This window comes from Danio aesculapii, chromosome 10, assembly GCF_903798145.1.
Source record: "Danio aesculapii chromosome 10, fDanAes4.1, whole genome shotgun sequence".
Classification (NCBI taxonomy): domain Eukaryota; kingdom Metazoa; phylum Chordata; class Actinopteri; order Cypriniformes; family Danionidae; genus Danio; species Danio aesculapii.
In genome coordinates, this window is record NC_079444.1 from 16,639,880 (window position 1) to 16,650,470 (window position 10,591).

Below are 10,591 nucleotides of genomic sequence, written 5' to 3' on the forward strand. Positions count from 1 at the left end.
TCTAATATGTCCGGTACTCTAAGAATTAGCTCATAAATTCGAATTAATTCAAATTCATTCTCGGGGATTCGAATCAGAATATTCAAATGACTGACTCACAGTCAGAAACAGGTTAACGCGTACACTTACTTCATCTATTGGTCCACCCTAATAGAAGTAAGCAGCGTGATTTTAGCTTTAGTAAATCTATGTTATATTATTACGTGGCCAACAATAATAATATAAAACAGGATTTCAGTATTTATACAAGCAAGGTAGCAAGACCATATAGCTTAGGCAGTAACTTAGAAACACATATAACTCCGACAAGGATCTTAAAATGAAACACAAGTTTATTAAGCTAAACACACAGTACACTACTCTAAAAGACAAACATACAGATACACACACACACACACACACACACACAGTTCTGGAATGGGTGAATGAGAATGAACAACAAAGAGTCCCAAATGTCTCGCACTTGCTAAGTTCTTAGCATTGCAACCTGAGAAAACCACCAAGCAGAGAATCTAAGGTTTATTACTTAAATTTAACACCAGCTTCAGCAAGGAGTGAACGTTATTTGTGTTACTTGCGTTTTGTTGACCAGTCACACTCGTCAGCTGGTTGAGGGAAACTCCGGCGAAGCCGATTGGTTGCAGAGCGTTGACGTGGCGGGGATGTACTTTGTTGAAGAGGGTTTTCCTTCATCTTCTGGAGCGTGGGACTCCCTGTCCCGGTGACGGAGAATTTGACGTCAGCACGCAGGAAGTTTGTCGAATGGGAATTCCTTCAGTGACTGCTCCGGCAGAATTACGAGACTTAGGAAGTAAGAGTTCAGAGAAGTTGAATGACTGACCCTACTGCTGGCCGGGGCTGCATCCGAGTGTTCACGGGAAAGTGGTTATACGAGCAGAACAGGGTCAGACTGAGTTCATGCGAGTTGCGAACGTACACAGAAGCAGCTGGAGCTCCTGTGAACGGGTCTCGTTGCCTTAGTGATGTAATGGCAGACAGACGTAGGCTTTACACGGGTAGTTCTTCCAAGAGCGATGTCCGGCAGGCGTGTTGTAAAGATGGGAAGCGTGCAACGCGAAGTTTGTGTGTAGAAACCCCTCGTGAAGCCAAACGAAAGACAAAGACAGACAAAAGACAAGAGACTTTTACCTCTTCGAAGTTTTATAGTGGCCGGAATTTAGACCAGCCCACTCTGTGACTGTCCAATGGCACAGTGTAGGACTCAAATGGTCCATTGCATGTTCAAAAATTGACGGAGATCTGAGTTGAAAATTAAGAAGTTTTATTTTGAATGCAAGAAGTTAGAGAATACATGTTCTGCGCAGAAGGGATATAATGGCCAATGAGCTTCCTGTATTCAGGCTTTTATACTGTCTCTCACACACTCTCTAACCTTATATGGAGTTTGACCATTCAGCAACCAGATATTCCTCTTCCTAGTATCTATGTATCTTCTCTTAACAGTTCACCTTTTAAGGCAGATGTTTCAGAGCACGTACACACAGCTTATACATCTTGTCATTCACCCCCACCCAACAACAGGATGTGCTAGCATCCTGTAACATTTCTCTATACTTTGTGCACCTAATAAAGCAGCTAACCCTTTAAAAGAAGAAACCATTTATGTCTGCATTTATTAGTAAATGTTTAGCAAAATCTAACAATAAAAAAAATGCTATCCTTCAATCCCTCTCTTGGCCTCTGAAAAGAGGCCACACCACTTTAATAACACTTAAAAAATCTCAGAATTCTTGGTCCAATATGTCCAGATGAGCTTGGGTCGAAAACCTCTGTGAGGAAAGACACCCAAGCGGCCCCCTAGTTGGCTTATGGGCAGCCACCACATGTTCACCGGATACATCATATCAGACCATTAAGGAAAATAAAAGCAATAAACACAATCATAACAGTCAAACAATGATGGTCCCTATAAATTCCCTATAAACCAGTGTGCTCAGGCTGGACTGGGCCGAAAACCCCTGTGGGGAAAGGCACCCAGTCGATCCCCTAATTGACGTTTGGGCAACCACAACATGTCAGCTGAGTCAATCACACTGAAATTATCTAGACTACAAACATTTCAATAATCAAAATGTAAATCTTAACACATTTTCAAACAGCAAATTTCTCAAACATCAATATCTAAAAAACACATAACTTGTGATGAATCAGCATCTGCAAAGAAGCACAGTTATTGGGAAAAAACAACATTTATAAGTCATATTCCTCCTCCTCTTCCTCCTCATCATTATTTCCAGGAGATACCAGCAGAGGCATTGTGTAAGGGGGTGGAGCTCCATCTTTCTTTTCAATTGTTGCTATTATCACCCTGTTACACAATGTTCTGATACACGGCATGCTACAGCATCCACAGGTCACTATTATGGCCACAAATGTAGCTATAGAGATCAAAATTGATGTAAACATGGTTTCATATTTTCCAAACACTGGTCAGCCAATCATCAAATGGGTTATTTACACCAGAGTGTTCTGCCATTGTTTGGAAAGGGTTTTTAACCCTTCTAAAGCCCTAATTACTGATCCGTCTGGGCGGTATTATTGGTAATAAAAGTGCAGCAAAATCTTGGAACATGGCACCCCTTTTCCGCCAATAGCATGTCTAGTGCTATTCTATTTTGTATTGCCATTAATGAGGTTGGGCCAATTGTTTCGATAATCCTTCTACGGCGTCTCTTGTTAAATTTGCCAATCTCATCACATTATAGTGCACATAATTTATTCTATCCACATTTTCTTGGGGTGACCGGGAATAGGGCTGAAATTATTGGGATATTCTCGAACTCAGCAGCAATTTGGTCTACTAGTTTGTATTCATCAGGGACTCCTCTCGTGACCCCTATTTAGTCTATATAGGTTCGACAATTAGTAGTTAGATCAAAGCTTCTCCTTCGTCTCGTGGCTGTAATTTGGTGTTTATGTCCAATCATTGTGACTAGTGCAGCTAACCTGACCATTGCACATATACCTTCTGTAGTTTTCCCTTTTATTCTTACAAACAATCTTTCCCTCCACAATAATAATATAGTCCTCCCCGCGCCCAAGGTCCTATTATATCCCCTGCATTGTTGATAATCTGTTTGCACCACAAAGGGTTAATATGCTTTCTCTAGTATATCTTCTGGGGTTAATTTGGTATAATCAATTTCTATCACAACCCTTCGACCTCTAATTTCTCTACTACGATCTCTGATTGGGGTCCTATAGTCGTTGTCTTGTTTCTATTTATTACATTGACCCTGTCTAAAAACTCAACTTCTATGATTCCCAGGGGGTCAGTTCCTGATATCTCAACTCCTAATAGTATATGGAGAAACTTAGGCGGATTGTTTTTCCCAGCATAATGGGTCTTATCTAAGGGCTATCCTGTCCACTCCCTTATCGACATAGTAATAGGGTTCTGGGTAGGACTGTAATCCCTTTGTATTTCAGTTTTCTCCACTCGTTTTTAAAATTCCCTAACCATGTTGGGTTTGGCGTCCTTTTCCCTGTGTACCCCACTACTTGATCCCACCCTCTACACCACTTATTATCTGCCTTACCCATCGTGTTACACCATGCATTCATAGTCTGATCAAAACAAACATATATGTCATATCCTCGCCACGAACTATTGTGTCCCCCACAGTCAATTACCTGACATAGATCAAATGTGTAAGATGTTGTCTCTCCCTTTACATATTCAATGGACAGCCCTCCATAATACTTGGAACACCTCTTTTCTTCCTCTAGGGATCTTTTTACTCTGGTTGGTTTTACAGTTGAGGTTTCATTCCTGTTCTGACTTTTTCCTACTCCTAGAATTGTCCCCACTATTATCATTGTTAATATCCCCACTATCCCCAGTAGTTTCCAGTTTTCCCACAACTTGACCCTCATGTTTTATTGATGCTGGTTTTTCTTATTATTCAATTCTGGTCCTCCCTTTACATTATTTTTCACAGTGTTATTGTTTTAACAGCAAGTAATATATAATTAATATCAAAGCTACAATAAAAATAGCAAGCACAGTAAACTTATTCTAACGTATAAACTGAAATAGTTATATTCTGGCCTTTTAAACGTCTTTTCAATAATGTGGAGAACTCTATAGAATTCCAACTTGTCCAAACCACACCCCAGCCGGGGTATTGACAATCTGGTGATGTGTAATTTGTCACACCACGTTCTCATGCAGATTAGACTGCTCTCAAAATCCTCATATGTGGGTAGGTCTCTAGCAAGTGTTTTTGTGATCAGGTGGAAAACTATTCTGTCTGCCTCGTGAGTTAAAGCACAGTCACCTTTCGTTTTCCTCTGGGCCTTTACCTTGTCAACCCCATATCTTTCTCTGAATTTTTCCGCTATGCCCGCTCCAAATACACAGTCTGCACTGACACAATGGGCTACAGCTTCTCGTTTAGGGCTGTGAATAAGTCCCTAGTTTTGTGGTCCACCTGCAAAGTTTGTAGGTTACTTTGTGATGGATGAAAATTTTTCTGTGTGTATGTGTTTGTGTCACCTCCTTTTCTGGTACCCTCAGTCCCTCCTGTATCTCCTGTGGTATACTCCTTCTCTTGGACCTGCAAAGCAAGGTCCACTCTGGTGTCGTTTAATTATCTGGACTGTGGGTCCGCTGGACATTACTTAATTTGAGCAGACCAGCGAGGCTCTTTCCATTTACGCCTGTAGATTCTCAATATCACTCAGTCCCAAGTTCGGTCAGGTAGGGGTGCTGGATATTCGTGTCCCCTAAAATCAGTTGGTAACATTTTGTCAAAAGATTCAATTAGAGCAGTCAATTTGTCATAGTAAATTTTGTGTGATAATGGTTGTACTGGTTCCAATTGTAGTGGGGTCAATGGGCCAGGAAATTGGCAACCAGTCAACAGTTCGAACGGCGTGTATCCTGTTGCCCTGCTCACAGAGCTCCTTACTGACATCAAAGCCAGTGGAAGAGCAGCCAACCATGTCAATTTTAGCCTGTGCACAGATTTTAGCCAATTTGTTTTTCAATGTTAGATGCAACCGCTCAACCTTACCTTCTGACTGTGGGTGATAGACTGCCCCGAAATGGTGTACTAAACCCAATGCCTTTTCCACATCAGCCAGATGTTCATTTTTAAAGTGTGAGCCGTTGTCAGATCTGACCCGGCTCGGAAAACCATGACGTTGGATGTAATTGTTTATCAGACATTTAATGACAGCAGTGCTGTCTTCCTTGCCCACCGGGAAGGCCTCTGGCCATCCAGTATATGCATCAATCTTAACAAGCATGTATCGTTTACCATTTACCTTTTCAATCATGTCAGTGAAATCAATTATAACTTCATCCCCAGGGCCATTTGCCAATGGGAACGATCCCTGAGATGGTTTCATAGTTGGTTTGACATTGTGCATCAGACAGATGTCACATGTCCTTATGTACCCAGAAATTAAGTGTGGCATAAAGGATGCCACCATGATTGCAATGCTCGTGTCATTTGCTTATCACTACAGTGTGCATGTGTGTGGGCTTCTTTCAACACGCTTGGGACTAGTGACGCTGGGAGCAAAGCTCTACCATCCGGTGCTGTCCAAAGGCCATCCTCGTGTCTGATTGCCCCTTTGTTTTTCCACACAGACTTTTCTTCAGGAGCAGCCATGTCTTGCTGCTCAGATATGAATTCTCTCGAGAATTCTGGTAGGAGGGATGTCACGTCTGGCTCAGAAGTCACCACAAACTCACCCTTGTAGGTAGTCTGTGGCACGTTTTGCCGCCAAGTCTGCTGCTTCATTCCCTTTTGATATTAAGTCAGTTCCTTGAGAATGACCAGTGCACTTAATAATAGCCACTTTGTTTGACAACATTATGGCTTCAGAGAGCTCTCTTGCTTCTTTCTCATGAGTAATAGGCCGGCCAGAAGAAGTTGTGAATCCACATCTGATCCACACAGGCAGCTCCACGTGGGCTGTGGACACTGCATATGCAGAATCAGAGTAGTTGACAGACTGTCCTTTTGAGTGTCTCAATGCATTGATTAGGGCCAATAGTTCTGCTTTTTTGTGCAGATTGTTTGCCAATTAGGGGTTCAGATTGTATGGTGACCAATTGATCATTCTGTAATTTAACCACAGCAAAGCCTGATTTCATAGTTCTATCATCTGCTCTGTGGCAACTACCATCTGTAAACAGTGTTATTAGGTTGTCTGTTTCAGGAAGTGGGGAGTCATTCAGGCCCTCTCTAGCAACTGCTAATCTGTTGCTTAAGCGTCTGTTTTTAGCTAACTTCCTTTTCTCAAGCTACAGTTTCAAAATTCTTTTTTTTTTCAGCTTTAACAACTCACTTCCTTCTTTGTCCGCTCTCTCTACTGCTTTGTCTATGAAATCTACTGCATACCTTTGCATTTAGTATCATCACTGCCTGGTACCTCAGGAGACTGTTCCATGGCCTGGGTCACACCAGCGGGAGCTCCTTGTAATACTGCTGATCTGAAAATTCTATTAGTAACAGCGTTAGACATTGGTTTCATCGCATGCTTCTTCTCAGTCTTTGAAAGTATCTATTTATGTATGCTGCTCCTTTTTTACCATCCCAATGTTTAAATTTCATGTTCTCTATTGACCACTAACTGCTTCGACTGCTAGCTTATAAATGGGTTTTGGAGTGATCTTGGTATAGTCTCTGTATGGTGGGGCATAGGGCGTCGCTATCTGATCAGTCTTAGTCTCAGCCTCAGCTTCCTGTTTTTTACTCAGTTTAGCTTCAGCTTCTTTGCTGTTCACTTCCCTTTTCTTTGATTTTAGTACAGATGCTGCGAGTGTAACTCTAGAACATCTTCTCAAATCTTTATCTAACTGTTTTTCTTTCTTTGCATGGGCTCGCTTGTGTAACAGCCTTACTTCCTCTTTTCTGTGTCTGAAAACAGCTTCTTGTGCTCTTTTCTCTTTTATTCACACTTTCTGAAACAGAGATCCCTTTTTGTACATACAATCAGTACTATAATGTTTAATCATTTCGCGCGTACATTCTCCGAGTTCTTTTATCCGTTTTTCCTATCTTTTTGATCAGTTTGTGCCAATAAGATATCTACCATTTTATCCCATTGTTGTCTTAAAGGAGGACAATCATATTCCTCACATTCTCTATCAAATTCTCCTTCCATTTTTAAAATTTTTATTTATTTATTTTTATTTTATTTTTTTTATTTTATTATCCGTATCCCTACACTCTCACTATTTCTCAATTCACTAAACCTGCTATCCTTGAGAAATGTCTTGAAGATATCAAGTCCTCGTCAAGACCAGAGGGATCTTCAAGTTTTTTGCCTTCTCAGGAAAAAGGACTTCTCCGTTAGATAGATGTAGGCCTTTTACATACACTATCCATCCTGATTGTTGAAGAGTCAATTGTCTTCGTCAAGACAAAATTTCTTCAACTAGTTTTGCCTTTTAGGGAAAAGGACTTCTCTTAGACTCTAAAGTCTACCCTAAGTGCCTCCTTAGAGAAAAGGACTTCCCTAGATCCTAGTGATCTACTCTAATTCTCTTTATTCTTTCTCTCACAACTCATTAATCTATATTCATTCACAATTTCAAATTAGTTTAATTTACGTATTTTATAATTTCTTGCATGTCAAAATGTCATCAAATACATGAACACTGTATTTACTGATGCCAAAAACCGTTAATTTAGATTATTCAATAGCAGAATTTAAGTAAAAGGTTTCTGCTTACCTTTGTATAGAGAGGCCTCTCTGGTTTTGGCATCAGAAACAAACGTCCATCTATTTGACAATCTCCAGTCAATCACGTCGTCGGGTCACCAATTGTAGGACTCAAATGGTCCATTGCATGTTCAAAAATTGACGGAGATCTGAGTTGAAAATTAAGAAGTTTTATTTTGAATGCAAGAAGTTAGAGAATACATGTTCTGCGCAGAAGGGATATAATGGCCAATGAGCTTCCTGTATTCAGGCTTTTATACTGTCTCTCACACACTCTCTAACCTTATATGGAGTTTGACCATTCAGCAACCAGATATTCCTCTTCCTAGTATCTATGTATCTTCTCTTAACAGTTCACCTTTTAAGGCAGATGTTTCAGAGCACGTACACACAGCTTATACATCTTGTCATTCACCCCCACCCAACAACAGGATGTGCTAGCATCCTGTAACATTTCTCTATACTTTGTGCACCTAATAAAGCAGCTAACCCTTTAAAAGAAGAAACCATTTATGTCTGCATTTATTAGTAAATGTTTAGCAAAATCTAACAATAAAAAAAATGCTATCCTTCAACAGCTACTTCGTGAGTCTACCCCCCCTCTTTTCCCTGGTTCTCTCCGACAGGGAGGGGAAGACTCGTGACATAAAACTTTACTTTACTGTTATCAAATCTCAATAAAGCTCTGTAATTAACTATTATTTGCAGATACAGTTTTATCATTTAAACCAATGTTCTCTTAAGCCTTATAGCTTTAGTTTGACATCAAACATCATGGCCTTTATCAAATACAGTTAATTACATGCGTTACACACGCTATGACATTTCATTTACATGCACCCCATAGTGAACATACTTGCTTACATACGTAGTAAAACATACACAACTATTAGCAACAAAACATTAGAGCAAACACACTTTTAAACGTGAAATGTCTGAAAATCGTGCTGGCTTTTTGTATCGAAACAATACGAGTGTTATCTCCTTTTACAGCACGAGGAAAGGGGGGGGTTGGGGGGTGGGGAGATCCCGCGCCCGAAGAGACACACATGTGTCTTTCTTCTTTTGGGTGCAAGTTAATTAACATAATCATGTGACAGTCAATTGGCCAGACTTTCCCGATGGGCCATCAATTATTAACCGATCGTTACAACACGTCCTTTGTTTTATAAAGTTGAAAGGAGAGTGTATATTGGATTTAAGCTCTGGGCGATACTTAATTAAGAGGGAGACGAAAGGGGCGCCATGAGGTTTTCATGACTGCTGGTTTTAACTCCGCTTAGAATATGGCTGAGTTCCTACAGCCGTTTGAAGCTGGATGATACGGCGTAATTCGTTTCTTGGTGACTTGTAAAAGGCGACAAACTTCATCAAACAAGGAGCTCTTAAAGTTATGGCCTTGATCTGTATGGATTTCCAGGGGAACTCCAAACCGAGAAACAAAGTCAAACACCAACTTCTTTGCAGTAGTCTCGGCTCAGGAATAGGGAAGGCTTCTACCCAATGGGTAAATTGGTCAATTATGACAAGGATAAACCGGTTGCCTGACTTAGATTCTGGAAATGGTCCTAGGACATCAAGATGAAGCTGGTCCATAGGTGCTCCAGCCTGGTAGTTCTGAAGTCTAGCCCTTCCAGTTTGACTGGTAATCTTACAGGAACTACACTGTGGGCACATCTTGACAAACAGGCCCATGTTGTACCAGTGATACTGACTATGAAGACGTCAAAGTGTTTTTTCCTCTCCTGTATGGCCTGCCTGTGCTGGATTATGACTGGCATGGAGAATCTCTTTCTTTAGGGAAGCTGGAACAAGAAAGCGCAGAGATGGCATGCCTTCAGCGACATCCTCCCAAACGTAATACAGGATTTCATCTCGAGACTCCACTTGAGACCAACACAACCAGTACTTGCGAACCGCTGAGCTCAGCATCATAACCTCTTCCCTGGCAGGTAAAGAACCATCAACCATCCATTGATGGAGAATGGATAGGTCTGGATCAGCTAACTGCTCTTCCCTAAGAGTCTCAGGGCTCAGGGGTTCCAGCAGGTTTGGGGAGAAACAGAGTTAGCACCATGTATTTCATTTACAGGACTTTGGTTGACAGTGTGACTACTCTCATTCTGAGAATTAAGGGAGTGTGTGTGCCTTACTGCCAAAGGAATAACATAATCAACATCTTCCTCAAATCTCAGCCATTGATGATGCAGTTTTTGACAGAATTGACAGCCCTTGCATATCAAGCTATCCAGCTCTCTTCCTGCTTGATAACAGTCACACAATCCTTCATCCATTACCTTTCGGGACAAAGCATCAGCATTGGCATGATGTTTACCTGCTCTGTGCTCAATAACAAAGTTATACTGGCTGAGCTCCTCAAGCCATCTTGCAAGTTGGCCTTCTGGTCTCTTAAACCTGTATAGCCATGTCAGGCTGCTGTGATCCGTTCTCAGTATGAAGTTGGACCCCAACAAATAGTGACGGAACTGACGTGTGAACCTAACGACAGCTAGGAGTTCCTTTCGTGTGACACAGTATCGCTGTTGTGTTGGTGTGATGACACAGCTTGCAAATGAAATGACCTTCTCTTCACCCCACTGTATTTGTGAGAGCACCGCTCAAATGCTCTGGTTCGACGCATCAGTATCCAGCACGAACTTTCCTGATGAAACGGGAAACACTGATGAATGGGTGCAGTGGTAAGACTCACTTTAAGATGTTTGATGTTTAAGATGGCCTCTTGCTGCTCTTCTCCCAGAAGAAGGGAGTCCCCTTTTGAGTAGTGTTGTCAAGGGTGGTGCATATTTAGCAAAATTGGCAACAAACCTCCTGTAATAATTGCAGAGACCCAGGAAGGACTGGAGTTCCTGAACACTGGTTGGAGTCT